At 38.4% G+C, this 16,640-nt stretch overlaps 1 protein-coding gene across 11 annotated transcripts in view; it reads right to left on the bottom strand.

Moving 5' to 3' along the window:
- Positions 1-16,640, bottom strand: part of DLG2 (discs large MAGUK scaffold protein 2) — a 2,072,859-nt gene that overhangs the window by 1,731,169 nt on the left and 325,050 nt on the right. The window lies entirely within an intron of this gene.

The following is a 16,640-nucleotide window of genomic DNA, read 5'->3' on the forward strand; positions in this document are numbered from 1 at the left end:
TCAGCAAAGTAACCACCAGCTCTGTAATTACTCACAGGCTTCCTTAGGTAATTAATTTTCTTTTATAAGTTTGGGTGCATTTTCTAAATTTAACATAAATTTCTTTTTTATAAATCAAGTTACTATCCATGAGAAATGATACTTAAAAAGAAAAATCCACTATTCAGTATCCTCAAGAAGGATAACGTATAGGTCTCCAGGTACCCAGGTGAATTTTCCTAGTGTGACAGCCATCTAATTGGTCTCCCTGCCACCAGTCTCTCCCTTCTCTGATCTATCATGCATGATGCTGCCAGCTTAATCTTCCTCAGCAGAACTGATAATGCCACTTCCTTGCACAGAAACTTTCTACGGCTCACAATTTCCTAAAGAACAGAGTCTAAACTCTATCATATTGTAATTAAAGCTCTGAATCAGACAGCTGGAATCACCTAATCAATCTTATAACTCTTGACTCCACTGTCTGCTAAACCTGACTACTGACCACTCACTATTCATAAAACCTTTCCCATCTTTCCTGGGAAGGGTCATGGAATGTCAGGCATATGCTTATTAATCCCCATGACAGCACATTTTCCTCTGTGACTTTGCTCAAGTTACTCAACTTCCCTGAGGCTTAGTTTCATCTTCTGCAAATTAGAAATAATACCTACCTACCACCTCAAATCCTATTTAAAACAAGGTAAGCAATCAAGCAATCTTGCTGGATTGCTACAGAGATTAGGAGGTAATACATTAAAAGTGCCTAGCCTGGGGGTGCCTGGGTGGCTTAGTCAGTTAAGTGTCCAACTCTTGATTTTGGCTCGGGTCATGATCTCATGGTCGTGAGTTTGTGCCCTATGTCAGGCTCTGTGCGCTCTCTCTCTCTCTCTCTCTTTCTCTCTCTCTCTGGCTCTCCCCCACTCACAGGTACATGCTCACTCTCTCTCAATAAACAAACAAACAAACAAACAAACAAACAAACATAATAAAAGTGCCTAGCCCAGACTTCATTTGTAAGTAGCAGGTTCTATTACTCTTCTAAACTTCTGCTCATGCAGTTTCCACTTCCTGGAATATCTGTCTCTTCAACCCAAGTCTTAGCATCATACATAGCCCAGGGCTAACGCCACCTGGCCATGACACTATGCCTAATATCCTTGTGAAAATTAGCCTTTTTCTCCTATACTGTCATAGGGAAATTCTTGACTTAAAGTCAAAACTCTGACTCTATCACTTTCTAACAAAATAATCCTGGACAAGTTGCTTACCCACAGCTTCCTCATTTCTAATATGGATAGTGACATCAATTCTATCTGGATCACTAAAGCCATTTTGAGAACCAACTAAGATAAGTGATATTTTTAAATTATATAATGGTCTACACATATGAGACATGTTTCTCCTACTAAAGTATAAGATCAAATAAAGAGCCTTGGTCTTCCTCATCTTTGCAACAGATATAAAGAAAGATAACAAATCCAAGAAAAAGAAAACCACTAGTATCCAGGTCAGGTACTAGAATACTGGAAGAAGGTACCAAGTGAAAGGAACAGGTCAAAGAAAGCTGGGCAGAATGAAGATATGAAAGAGGACTGCATATCTGACGTTCACGTTTACACACCAGCCAACATGTGCAAAGGTGGGGGGTAGCTTAAAGATGCTAAGCAAAAATGAATACACATAAGCAGATATTCTGTAGGTGACAAGGGAAGGGAAAGCAGGAGAAAGTAGACAGGAAAGAAGGGGAGAAAAAGGAAGGGGAAAGGAAAGGAGGCCAGTTTTCATCATTTTTTATAAGACCTAATTTCTGTGCCACTTGCAGGGCTGGTATAATTTTTAAAAAATTAAGTAGAAGTTAAAGTTTGTTTGAGACTATTCACTTGTCCTTTAAGTTCTCTTTCCATGACTATGCCTCTTCTCTCTTATTCCACACCTCTCCCAGCTCCCATTATCATCAGGTGGTTCCCTCTCACCATCACTCAGGTTCCCTGAGGCCACCTAAATACTCTTTTCCTCCCACTCTCTCAAACAAGCACAAATAAACAAAAACAAAATACAAAAAAAAAAAAAAAAAAGACTCTGCTCTTATTTAAATGTCAATAGGGAGCTCTGATAAGCTCATTCAAAAGCATACTGACAGCAGTATTGTACTGTCCTAGAGAAGATATGCATATTTTACAATAACAAGAACCACTAATACTCTTCTCTTCTTCAGCCCCACCAAAATATCCAAAGAAAGAATTCCAAGTAACAGCAACAGGCATATAAGAAGGTACTTGCATACTATATAGTAATGATGATGAGATTATCTATGTTCACATAATGCTTTGGCTTTGTAAAATGCTTTCTCATCTGTTATTTGATCTGAATTCCCAGGGAAAAATGATGAAATACAGAAATAAAATCCTATTTTTAACATACATTCTAATATAATACAGTTTTATAAAATTCAGTTTTCAAAGCTGAATTTCTTACATACATCTTTACATTTGATTCTCCCCAACATATAGGTTTTTTTCCTCCATTTACTGGTGATGAAAGCGAGACTCAGAGATGTGGAAGGAATTTCCACAAGATCATTGTCAATATAGTCACTATTTATCCCATATTTACTAGGCTCAGAAAGTATACTAAGCATTTTACATGCCTTACATATTATTCATCCTTCAAAATAATTTGTATGGTAAATCTCATTATTATTATTTTCACATTTAACAGATAAAGAAATTGAAGTCCAGAGAGGTTAAGAAATTTGTCCATGACCATACAACTAGCAAATGGAAAAACCAAAATTCAAACACAGAGCTCTCAGATGACTCTTCATTTTTGCGTTATGCCAAGCTGCCTCCTTCCTGGCCCAGTGCTGCTACTGCAACATGGTTCAATAATTGTTCAGTAATATAAAAATGCTTTCTTTTTGTTACCCAAGTGAGAACTGCAGGTTTCAGCACAGCAACTCAAGCTCTGTGGGAAAAATGGCTAATATATATAAATTCTTAAAGCAGAACTGGGGAGAATGCTATGTCCATTTCTTTCACAAAAGAATAAAAGATAGTTAAGCCAAAAACTCTCCATAACTGGGAGCTACAAATCAGTTAATATAGTGTTGCCAGACAATAGGAGAGTGATATACACCTCAGTACAGAACACTAAAGAAGAGAGAGAGAAATCACATACAGCTCAGGAAAAAAAAAAAAAAACACCTAAGAAACAAACAAAAAATCAAAACTCAGATTGTTTCAAAACAAGGAATTTCTTTGTTATATTCCTAAAATAAAGGTTGAGTGAATATTTTCCATTTTGTTTCAAAAGCTCAACAACATAGAATAGCAGCTCAGTGATGACTACTGCTACCACCTTTTGATATCAACAACATATTACAAGTTAAAATGCTATAAAGAAGCAACAAAAACCTTTCTGATTTACATCTTCTAAAAACCTTATATAAATCAGAATTTAAATTAAGCAGTTATAATTTTTATCACATAATATGCTGATGAAGTGAGAAGAGAGATCTTTCCCTCTAGGCAGCTGAAATGAAATTGCAAGAACTAGTAGGTGAAGCTTGTATTTAAAATGATCCAGGTTGGGGGCTCAGTCGGTTGAGTGTCCAACTTCAGCTCAGATCATCATCTTGCAGTTTGTGAGCTCAAGCTCCACAACAGGCTTGCTACTGTGGTGGCAGAGTCCACTTCGGATCCTCTGTCTGTCTCTGTCTCTCTCTCTCTCTGCCCCTCCACCACTTGTGCATGCACTCTCTCTCTCTCTCAAAAATAAACATTTTTTTAAAAAAAATAAATCTTTAAACACTAAACTAAACTACACCAAACTAAACTAAAATAATAAAATGATTCCAGGATGAACGCAAACAGGTAAATGTCACTTTATTTCAAGACAAGAAAAGTCTAAATCTTGATCTCCAAGTCTTTTAAAACTACATACTATTAAAACTATATCATCGCTTTTCTTTGAGAACTCATCTGATTTTGTTTCAAGGGAGAAATCAATCACTGGGAGGCATACTACAGGGACATCACAGGATCCAAAACAATGACCCCATTGTCCTTGCTATCCACTTCAATATACACTAAATATATAGCTACAATAAAGAAGCCTATGAAAACTAATGACAAGTCAACCCAATGCAGGTAAAAATAAAATATTTCCCATTTTCTAAAAATAAAAGAGGTTTTGCATGCCTTTAGGGAAGGTCAGATCAAGTTATTCATATGCTCAAAACCTTCCAGTGGCTTCCCATTTCTCTCGAGTAAAACCTTTCCAATAACCTCTAAGGTTGTACATAATGTGGCCTCCCTCTTATGTCTTGTCCTTACCTTCTATTCTGCTTTCATTTGTTCTCTTGACTATAGCCAAACAGACTTACCCCCAGTATTCTTTGAATATACCAGATATGCTCTCCCTAGACGACCTGCATGCTGGCTAGTCCGTCTACCTTGAATGGTCTTCACCCAGATAATCTCACGAATAACTCCCTCATATCCTTCAAGCTTTTTGCTCAAACATCACCTTGTCATTGAGGCCTATGCTGACTACTCAATTAAAATTGCTATCTCTTGTAACCAGCACTCCCAATGCCTATCAAACAGATTTATTTTTCCCATACCAGTCATCACATATTAATACATCATATACTTGATTAAAAAAAAATTTTTTTAACGTTTTTTATTTTTGAGACAGAGCATGAATGGGGGAGGGTCAGAGAGAGGGAGACACAGTATCTGAAACAGGCTCCAGGCTCTGAGCCGTCAGCACAGAGCCCGACGCGGGGCTCAAACTCACGGACCGTGAGATCCTGACCGGAGCCAAAGTCGGCCGCTTAACCGACTGAGCCACCCAGGAGCCCCAATTTAATTTTGCTAATCATTTACTGTTTGTCCCCTCCACTAGAATATAAGCCCAATGAAGGCAAAAATATTGTTGATATATATCTAATACTTGACATATAATGTATACTCAACAAATATTGATAGAATAAATTAATGAATGAATGCTAAGAACTGAGGCTTAGTGACTCATCCAGAAAATGCCAGTTTTATAAACTATGACTATGAAAATTGGAGTCAGACAATGCGGAAGGATAGTTTGAAGAACAAGATCTTCAGCTGGAGATCTTAGGAAAAATGTTGCTTCATAGGGCTGAAAATAGCAGAAATCTTTCCTTCTCTAGGACCCTCAGTCCTAGGACCCTCAGTTTGTTAAACTAAGGGATAAAGCCCTGCTTGTTAAACAATTACCCCAAACCCACACCCAGGAATTCTCATATCAACAGAGTAGTCTCTTTCTTGGTAGATTATAGACAGAAGATTAAGGAGAGAAGCTGATGATGGTCATTTCTCTCTGCCTTAAGAGCCTTTCCCTGGATATGTAGGGGGTGGGGGTGGGGGTGGGGAAGAGATGAAAAAGAGCTTTTTTCTTCATCTTCTTGCAAAGTGGTAATATGGAGAGACAATACTACCAAATAAGGGTCAGAGGGAGAACCAATACAGAACATAAACTTCATTCTAAAACTCTTTGTAATAGATAACACCTGTACTAGCCAACTTCTTTCCCCTTCTAATAAAAGAAATGTTCTAAAGAAAACTGTACTCCAAAAAATAACTCCTATTATAAAAACGGAAGTAGACTGAATCAGACAGTCAGTCATATTAAAAGACTATTAGGGAAATACTATCAAACAACCAGCTATGGAGAGTCAAACCAGGATTATTTTATGTATGGAGATACATACTACCTTCAGAATATTTCAGAGTACATTTCTCTTGTTGTTGTTGTTCTTTTCTTTCTTGAAGCCAATCTTAGAAGAGATCACAGATCTGTTGCAAAGGCCCATAGGGAATGCAATAGGGATTAAATACATGTAAAACATTTAGAACAGTGTCTGGCACATAAGTAGCACTATATAGGTATTTATTGTTACCTGTACTTCTAATCTCAATTCTTTGAGATAAGCAATCTTTCACACTAACTTTTGCCATATAAATAAGTTGCCAGAAGGAAATACGTCAAAATGCTACCAGGGGTTACTTCAGGGTGAAGAATTACATGACTGAATTTCAATCTTCCTACTTTTCCTACCTACTTAAAGTGTTCTACACTCCAGTCGAACAGAACCAGTTGTAATTTCCCAAATGCAGACCATGCCTTATCACTTCTCTGGCTTCACTGAACTGTTTTTCCTGGAATGCCCTTTTTGCCTATTTTATCCACCCTCCAAGTCATTCTTTGAGGCAATAATAATAGCAGATAAGAATTATTGAACGCCTACTATGTGTCAGGCACTGTATTAAGGATATTATATAGATAATCTCATTTAACGGATTTAAAGCCCTCTGAAATAAATACAAATATTATCCTGCTTTAGTGATTAGGAATCTACAGTTTAAAATGCTTATATAACTTATTCAAGGTCATATAGCTAATGAATGGCAGAAGTGAGATATATAAGGCTACATTTGTTGGACTATGAAGTCAGTGCTCCACTCACCATTTCCATGGATTCATCCTTAAACATCCAGACTCTCAACTGAAAAACAAACTTCTTGATGTCAGGGTCAATGGAAAAATATATTTTAATTTTAGTGTCTCCCAATGAATGTATCTAGCACAGAACCTAACAAAATACAGTAGCTTCAACAATAAATATTTAAATGAAAGAATTAATGGATGAGTGAGTCATTCCATCAACTGTCACTTGTACTATGCATTTATTCTAAAAATACAGTGGACTCTCATGGAAGATTCAGATGGCCCTGGCTAAAAAGGAAAGGTAATTTTAGTATATTTCTTCTTAGGAAAAAAAAAAATTCTGTAAGTTAAAATAAGAGAACTAAACTTTTCAACAAATGATTGATAAAATGGGGAAACATTCTAGATTCTGAAGAAAGGGAAATAAACAAAACAGACAAAAATCCCTTCCCTTATGAAATTTACATTTCATTGAGAGCAAATGGACATTTAATTCTTATGACTCCCATTTTAGAGGAAGAAACTATGATCTAGAGGGGTTAAGTAATTTCCCCAAGTCACATAGTCAGTAAGTGGTGGAGCCTGCATTCCTCCCAAAATGTTCTGACTGTAGAGTGCTTTCTCTTAACAACTAGGCCATAATGTCTCTCTGATAGACGATGACAAGTGCTTGAACAAAAACACAGCAAGGAATTGTAACAGGGAGTTCTGGGTAGGTGAGGTTATTTTTTTTAATGTTTATTTATTTATTTATTTTGAGAGGGAGAGAGAAAGAGAGAAATCAAGCAGGGGAGGGGCTGAGAGAGAAAGAGAGAGAGAATCCCAAGCAGACTCTGAGCTGACAGCAGGGAGCCTGACTTGGGGCTTGAACTCATAAACCATGAGATCATGACCTGAGCTGAAATCAAGAGTTGGTCAGTAAACGAACTGAGCCACCCAGGTGTCCCTAAGTGAGGTTGTTTTAAATAGAGTGGAGTAGGACCCACATGAGAAGAGTTCACCCTCATCCCAAGCAGATATCTGAAAAAACAGCATTTCAGGCTATTCCTGAAGAGAAAACAAGTGCAAAGAAATAAAGGCTCTATGTGTTTAAGGAGCAGTGAGGAGGCTAGGGAAGTCAGACAAGAGTGAGTGAAGATAGAGTAATAGGATTAAATCGGAGAGGTAACTGGGGTTATGACTTGAAGAGCTCTACAGGCAATTGTAAGGAACTTAGCTTATACTTTGAGTGGGAAGACAATGGGATGTTTTTACAAAGGAGTGACACCATATTGTCTATATTCCACTGGAAATGCTAACGACCTCACTTTTACAAAGGTTTCTCAATTGCATGTACACTGTTTGAAGATAGGGCAGTAGAAAACCAATCACTTAAAATTATATTAAATATTATGAAGTGTCAGTATATGCTACAAAATTCCAATCTCAATTCCATCACTCTTGACTTATTTTATAGCAAAAATTGAAAGCTTGGAAATATTACCACACAGTCAAAAATATCAGTCTACTAAGTTGGATTGAGAGATAAGATGTGCAGAATTTTTCACAAGGATATTTTAAAAGCAAACTCTTCACAAGGTACAAATTTCCAGTTATAAGTTTAAAAAGTACTGGGGACATAATGCACAATATGATGACTACAGCTAACAATGCTGTATGGCATATTTGAAAGTTGGGAAGAGAGTAAATTCTGAGTTCTCATCACAAAGAAAAAAGACATTTTCATTTTTCTTTTTTTGTAACTATATAGATAATGATGTTAACTAAACTTACTGTAACAATCATTTCACAATACATATAAATCAAGTCATCCTGTACACTTAAAACTTACACAGTGCTTCATGTCAATTATATCTCAATAAAACTGGAAGGAAAAAAACTTTCGTTGAGTCTTAAGATTCACTTTATTTTTTTTCTTGTTTTCTAGAACTTGATTAAGGGATTTCTACTATCCTCTTTTCCTCATAGCAAATTTTCTTGCAGTAAGCCAAACATTAAAATTCGAGTTGCAGGATGATGTGGGAAACAAAAGGAAAAGAAAGAAATTAAATTTCCTTACCACTTATAGCTCATTGACAAGTCCTTGAGACAGGCAGAGTGACCTTCCTCTAGGAACTCAACTGCGTCGATATTAACATTTTGTTCAGAGCAAAAGGCAATCTTAGCTTAACGTTATCCTCACCTTCAGGATCCTGTCTCCTTTGACATATAAATATTCCTTTGTAAACTTTCTTTATCTCTACCCCCTCTCCAAGATATATATTAGTAATTATCTTCCAAGAATATGGTCCACTGATACGCATCTGAAGGGTCTCATGATTAAGGCTTTATTAGACAGCAATAAATGACCTTTTCTTAACAATAGCTAGCCCCCATCAAGGTCCTGGAAACCTTGCTTCCAAAATTCCTTAGACCCTTATGCTATCCCTAACCCTTTCCCAACTTGAAAGTATATGATCATTCATCTGTCACAATCCCAGTGCAACTCCTTCTGCCCACAGGTCCTGCCCCCCTCTGCTTTAATAAACCCAACTTTTGCACAGAATATGTCTCAAGAATTCTTTCTTGACCATTTGTTCTGAACCCCAACATTACCACAACATGAGGTATCTTCTATAAAAGCAGCAAATCATTCTGCCCCTATGGTAGAAGGATAGAGTGACTTAATAATAATGGATTTTCTTTGCATATCCTTATTACCCTAACCATCCTACATTTGAATTGCTTTATTAGAGGCTACCAGAACTTCCAAGGACATAACAACAGAACAGATACCATATTCTTATTTTTAAATTCAAAAGCTATCATCCAGTGTAAGACTAGAAAGATTTACAAGAAAATGCAGTCAAATGGAATATATTTCTTCCAATTACACACTCTACCTCAGACTAATACACCCATGCTAAAAATAGAACTACCCTACAAACCACCAAATTGCACTACTAAGTATTTATCCAAGGGATACAGGTGTACTGTTTCTTTTATTTTTTTTTTAATATATGAAATTTTATTGTCAAATTGGTTTCCATACAACACCCAGTGCTCATCCCAAAAGATGCCCTCTTCAATGCCCATCACCTCCCCTCCCCTCCCTCCCACCTCCCATCAACCCTCACTTTGTTCTCAGTTTTTACGAGTCTCTTATGATTTGGCTCTCTCCCACTCTAACCTCGTTTTTCTTTTTTCTTTCCCCACCCCCATTGGTTTCTGTTAAGTTTCTCAGGATCCATATAAGAGTGAAACATATGGTATCTGTCTTTCTCTGTATGGCTTATTTCACTTAGCATCACACTCTCCAGTTCCATCCACGTTGCTACAAAGGGCCATATTTCATGCTTTCTCATTGCCACGTAGTATTCCATTGTGTTTATAAACCACAATTTCTTTATCCATTCATCAGTTGATGGACATTTAGGCTCTTTCCACAATTTGGCTACTGTTGAAAGTGCTGCTATAAACATTGGGGTACAAGTGCCCCTATGCATCAGTACTCCTGTATCCCTTGGGTCAATTCCTAGCAGTGCTATTGCTGGGTCATAGGGTAGGTCTATTTTTAATTTTTTGAGGAACCTCCACACTGTTTTCCAGAGGGGCTGCCCCAGTTTGTATTCCCACCAACAGTGCAAGAGGGTTACCATTTCTCCACATCCTCTCCAGCATCTATAGTTTCCTGATTTGTTCATTTTGGCCACTCTGATTGGCGTGAGGTGATATCTGAGTGTGGTTTTGATTTGTATTTCCCTGATGAGAAGCGACGTTGAGCATCTTTTCATGTGCCTGTTGGCCATCCGGATGTCTTCTTTAGAGAAGTGTCTATTCATGTTTTCTGCCCATTTCTTCACTGGATTATTTGTTTTTCGGGTGTGGAGTTTGGTGAGCTCTTTATAGATTTTGGAACTAACCCTTTGTCCGATATGTCATTTGTAAATATCTTTTCCCATTCTGTTGGTTGCCTTTTAGTTTTGTTGATTGTTTCCTTTGCTGTGCAGATGCTTTTTATCTTGATGAGGTCCCAATAATTCATTTTTGCTTTTAATTCCCTTTCCTTTGGGGATGTGTCAAGTAAGAAATTGCTGTGGCTGAGGTCAGAGAGGTCTTTTCCTGCTTTCTCCTCTAGGGTTTTGATGGTTTCCTGTCTCACATTCAGGTCCTTTATCCATTTTGAGTTTATTTTTGTGAATGGTGTGACAAAGTGGTCTAGTTTCATCCTTCTGCATGTTGCTGTCCAGTTCTCCCAACACCATTTGTTAAAGAGACTGTCTTTTTTCCATTGGATTTTCTTTCCTGCTTTGCCAAGGATTAGTTGGCCATACGTTTGTGGGTCCAGTTCTGGGGTTTCTTTTCTATTCCATTGGTCTCTGTGTCTGTTTTTGTGCCAATACCATGCTGTCTTGATGATTACAGCTTTGTAGTAGAGGCTAAAGTCTGGGATTGTGATGCCTCGTGCTTTGGTCTTCTTCTTCAAAATTACTTTGACTACTCGGGGCCCTGACCTTTTGTGGTTCCATATGAATTTGAGGATTGCTTGTTCTAGCTTCGAGAAGAATGCTGGTGCAATTTTGATTGGGATTGCATTGAATGTGTAGATAGCTTTGGGTAGTATTGACATTTTAACAATATTTATTCTTCCAACCCATGAGCACGGAATGTTTTTCCATTACTTTATATCTTCTTCAATTTCCTTCATAAGCTTTCTATAGTTTTCAGCATACAGCTTTTGTACATCTTTGGTTCGATTTATCCCTAGGTATTTTATGCTTCTTGGTGCAATTGTGAATGGGATCAGTTTCTTTATTTGTCTTTCTGTTGCTTAATTATTAGTGTATAAGAATGCAACTGATTTCTGTACATTGATTTTGTATCCTGCGACTTTGCTGAATTCATATATCAGTTCTAGCAGACTTTTGGTGGAGTCTATCGGGTTTTCCATGTATAATATCATGTCATCTGCAAAAAGTGACAGCTTGACTTCATCTTTGCCAATTTGGATGCCTTTGATTTTCTTTTGTTGTCTGATTGCTGATGCTAGAACTTCCAACACTATGTTAAACAACAGCAGTGAGAGTGGACATCCCTGTCGTGTTCCTGATCTCAGGGAAAAAGCTCTCAGTTTTTCCCCATTGAAGATGATGTTAGCTGTGGGCTTTTCATAAGTGGCTTTTATGATGTTTAAGTATGTTCCTTCTATCCCGACTTTCTGAAGGGTTTTTATTAAGAAAGGGTGCTGAATTTTGTCAAAGGCCTTTTCTGCATCGATTGACAGGATCATATGGTTCTTTTCTTTTCTTTTCTTAATGTGATGTATCACGTTGATCGATTTGCGAATGTTGAACCAGGCCTGCATCCCAGGAATGAATCCCACTTGATCATGGTGAATAATTCTTTTGATATGCTGTTGAATTCGATTTGCTAGTATCTTATTGAGAATTTTTGCATCCATATTCATCACGGATATTGGCCTGTAGTTCTCTTTTTTTACTGGGTCTCTGTCTGGTTTAGGAATCAAAGTAATACTGGCTTCATAGAATGAGTCTGGAAGTTTTCCTTCCCTTTCTATTTCTTGGAATAGCTTGAGAAGGAGAGGTATTTCTCTGCTTTAAACATCTGGTAGAACTTCCCTGGGAAGCCATCTGATCCTGGACTCTTACTTGTTGGGAGATTTTTGATAACTGATTCAATTTTTTCACTGGTTATGGGTCTGTTCAAGATTTCTATTTCCTCCTGGTCGAGTTTTGGAAGGGTGTGGGTGTTTAGGAATTTGTCCATTTCTTCCAGGTTGTCCAGTTTGTTGGCATATAATTTTTCATAGTATTCCCTGATAATTGCTTGTATCTCTGAGGGATTGGTTGTAATAATTCCATTTTCATTCATTATTTTATCTATTTGGGTCATCTCCCTTTTCTTTTTGACAAGCCTGGCTAGAGGTTTATTAATTTTGTTTATTTTCTCAAAAAACCAACTCTTGGTTTCGTTGATCTGCTCTACAGTTTTTTTAGATTCTAATTGTTTATTTCTGCTCTGATCTTTATTATTTCTCTTCTTCTGTTGGGTTTGTGGTGTCTTTGCTGTTCTGCTTCTATTTCCTTTAGGTGTGCTGTTAGATTTTGCATTTGGGATTTTTCTTGTTTCTTGAGATAGGCCTGGATTGCAATGTATATTCCTCTCAGTACTGCCTTCGCTGCATCCCAAAGCATTTTGATTGTTGTATTTTCATTTTCGCTTGTTTCCATATATTTTTAAATTTCTTCTCTAATTGCCTGGTTGACCCACTCATTCTTTAGTAGGGTGTTCTTTAACCTCCATGCTTTTGGAGGTTTTCCAGACATTTTCCTGTGGTTGATTTCAAGCTTCATAGCATTGTGGTCTGAAAGTATGCATGGTATGTCTCAATTCTTGTATACTTATGAAGGGCTGTTTTGTGACCCAGTATGTGATCTATCTTGGAGAATGTTCCATGTGCACTCGAGAAGAAAGTATATTCTGTTGTTTTGGGTAGCAGAGTTCTAAATATATCTGTCAAGTCCATCTGATCCAATGTATCATTCAGGGCCCTTGTTTACTTATTGACCATGTGTCTAGATGATCTATCCATTGTTGAAGTGGGGTATTAAAGTCCCCTGCAATTACCACATTCTTATCAATAAGGTTGCTTATTTTTGTGAGTAATCGTTTTATACATTTAGGGGCTCCTATATTCGGCACATAGACATTTATAATTGTTAGTTCTTCTTGATGGCTAGACCCTGTAATTATTATATAATGCCCTTCTTCATCTCTTGTTACCGCCTTTAATTTAAAGTCTAGTTTGTCTGATATAAGTATGGCTACTCCAGGTTTCTTTTGGCTTCCAATAGCAAGACAAATAGTTCTCCATCCCCTCACTCTCAATCTGAAGGTGTCCTCAGGTCTAAAATGAGTCTCTTGTAGACAGCAAATGGATGGGTCTTGTTTTTTTATCCATTCTGATACCCTATGCCTTTTGGTTGGTGCATTTAGTACATTTACATTCAGTGTTATTATAGAAAGATATGGGTTTAGAGTCATTGTGATGTCTGTAGGTTTCATGCTTGTTGCAATTTCTCTGGTACTTTGTCTCACAGGATCCTCCTTAGGATCTCTTTTAGGGCTGGTTTAGTGGTGATGAGTTCCTTCATTTTTTGTTTGTTTGGGAAGACCTTTATCTCTCCTTCTATTCTAAATGACAGATTTGCTGGATAGAGGATTCTCGGCTGCATATTTTTTCTTTCATCACATGGAAAATTTCCTGCCATTTCTTTCTGGCCTGCCAAGTTTCAGAAGAGAGATCAGTCACGAGTCTTATGGGTCTCCCTTTATATGTTAGGGCACGTTTACCCCTTGCTGCTTTCAGAATTTTCTCTTTATCCTTGTATTTTGCCAAATCCACTATGATATGTTGTGCAGAAGATTGATTCAAGTTACGTCTGAAGGGAGTTCTCTGTGCCTCTTAGATTTCAATGCCTTTTTCCTTCCCCAGATCAGGGAAGTTCTCAGCTATTATTTCTTCAAGTATCCCTTCAGCACCTTTCCCTCTCTCTTCCTCCTCTGGGATACCAATTAGGCGTAGATTATTTCCCTTTAGTGCATCACTTAGTTCTCTAATTTTCCCCTCATACTCCTGGATTTTTTTATCTCTCTTTTTCTCAGCTTCTTCTTTTTCCATAATTTTATCTTCTAGTTCACCTATTCTCTCCTCTGCCTCTTCAATCCGAGCTGTGGTTGTCTCCATTTTATTTTGCAACTCATTAATAGCATTTTTTAGCTCCTCCTGACTGTTCCTTAGTCCCTTGATCTCTGTAGCAAGAGATTCTCTGCTGTCCTTTATACTGTTTTCCAGCCCAGTGATTAATTTTATGACTATTATTCTAAATTCACTTTCTGTTATATTGTTTAAATCGTTTTTGATCAGTTCATTAGCTGTCGTTATTTCCTGGGGTTTTTTGAGGGGAATTCTTCCGTTTCATCATTTTGGATAGTCCCTGGAGTGGTGCAGGACTGTGGGGCACTTCCCCTGTGCTGTCTTGAATAACTTGTGTTGGTTGGCGGGGCCGCAGTCAGACCTGATGTCTGCCCCCAGCCCACCGCTGGGGCCACAGTCAGACTGGTGTGTACCTTCTCTTCCCCTCTCCTAGGGGTGGGATTCACTGTGGGGTGGCATGGTCCGTCTGGGCTACTTGCACAGTGCCATGCTTGTGGTGCTGGGGATCTGGCATATTAGCTGTGGTGGATCAACAAAGTGAACAGAGGCAGGAGGGGCAGGCTCAGCTCACTTTTCCTTTGGTGATCCGCTTCAGGAGGGGCCCTACGGCACCAGGAGGGAGTCAGACCTGCCACCAGAGGGATGTATCCGCAGAAGGACAGTGTTGGGTGTTTGCCTAGTGCAAGCAAGTCCCCTGGCAGGAACTGGTTCCCTTTGGGATTTTGGATGGGGGATGGGTGAGGGAGATGGCGCTGGCGAGTGCCTTTGTTCCCCACCAAGCTGCTTTCTGTCGTCCAGGGCTCAACAACTCTCCCTCCCGTTGTCCTCCAGCCCTCCCACTCTCTGAGCAGATCTGTTAGCTTATAACCTTCCAGATGTTAAGTCCCGCTTGCTGTCAGAACACACTCCGTCAGGCCCCTCCTCTTTTGCAAGCCAAACTCAGAGGCTCTGCTTTGCCAGCGGGCTGCCCCTCCGCCCCGGCTCCCCCTCCCGCCAGTCCGTGTAGCGTGCACCGCCTCTCCGCCCTTCCTACCCTCTTCTGTGGACCTCTTGTCTATGCTTGGCTCCAGAGAATCAGTTCTGTTAGTCTTCTGGCGATTTATTTAGGCAGGTGTGGGTAGAATTTAAGTGATCCACAGGATGAGGTGAGCCCAGCGCCCTCCTACTCTGCCATCCTCCCGGTGTGCTGTTTCAAAGGGGCACATGCACTCCAACGATTATAGCAACACTATCAACAATATCCAAAGTCTGGAAAGAGCCCAAATGTCCATTGATGGATGAATGAATAAAGAAGATGTGGTATATATACACAATGGAGTATTAATCAGCAATCAAAAAGAATGAAATCTTGTCATTTGCAACTACGTGGATGGAGCTAGAGGGTATTACGCTAATCAAAATTAGTCAGAGAAAGACAAATATCATATGACTTCATTCATATGAGGAATTCAAGATACAAACAGATGAACATAATGGCAGGGAAGCAAAAATAAGATAAAACAAGGAGGAGGTCAAAACATAAAAGAGTCGTAAATATAAAGAAAAAATTGAGGGTTGTTGGAGGGGTTGTGAGTAGAGGCTTGGGCTAAATGAGTAAGGGGCATAAAATAAGACCGTTGTTATGATGAGCATTGGGTATTATACAAAGAGGATGAAATCATTGGAATCTACTCCTGAAATCATTATTGTACTATATGCTAACTTAGATATAAATTTAATAATTAATATAATAATAATAAATAGTGAGAGAAAAAGATTAAAAGAAAAGGAAACTTTGCTGCAAACACTTCAACCTGCATCCTTCTCTCAACCCTAAGTCTTTAAAGAAGTTCCCTAGCACCAATAGGGGTTAGGAGAATAAAACAGAAACATTGGTAAAGGAATATGATCCTGTGCAACCTCACAAGATGTTATTATACCCCAGGAAGAATAGGGGGCAGCCAAATGCTCATTTTGCTGCCAGTTTTTACTCATGTAGCCATGAGATACACTGATGGAGATTCAAAAAAAATTTAAGTGAAGAAGCTTTGTGGTTAGAATGAGGAAGAAGAACAGATGGTATAGTGGACCTAATAGCTAGAAATCAAGTGGAAATATGCATCTCAGTTGCATATGCCAACATAAAGGAGTGATGACTCTCAAAGATTAGGAAGGAAATGTCCAAACAGGAATTATCTTGTTTTGGATGCTGATTGATAACCATGATGTTTCCCTGCATGCCTCCCCCACCAACATCATTCAATCCACCAGGAGTCATTGAGGCTCTGTCCTCAATACAGTGATATACAATATTACACAGTGTCTCTACTTTCACTGACATGCTCTGAGAGAATATATGCACCAGGGAATTGTTCCTTCAAAGAAAAAATGATGGCAGAGGGAAAATGTGGGAGTGATTAAATGTAAAGCAAAAATGTCTTAAGAAAACCCCGAATTGACTAATATTATGTTTTCT

This window comes from Panthera pardus, unplaced genomic scaffold (assembly GCF_024362965.1).
Source record: "Panthera pardus isolate Hobbes unplaced genomic scaffold, ASM2436296v1 HiC_scaffold_12, whole genome shotgun sequence".
NCBI lineage: Eukaryota > Metazoa > Chordata > Mammalia > Carnivora > Felidae > Panthera > Panthera pardus.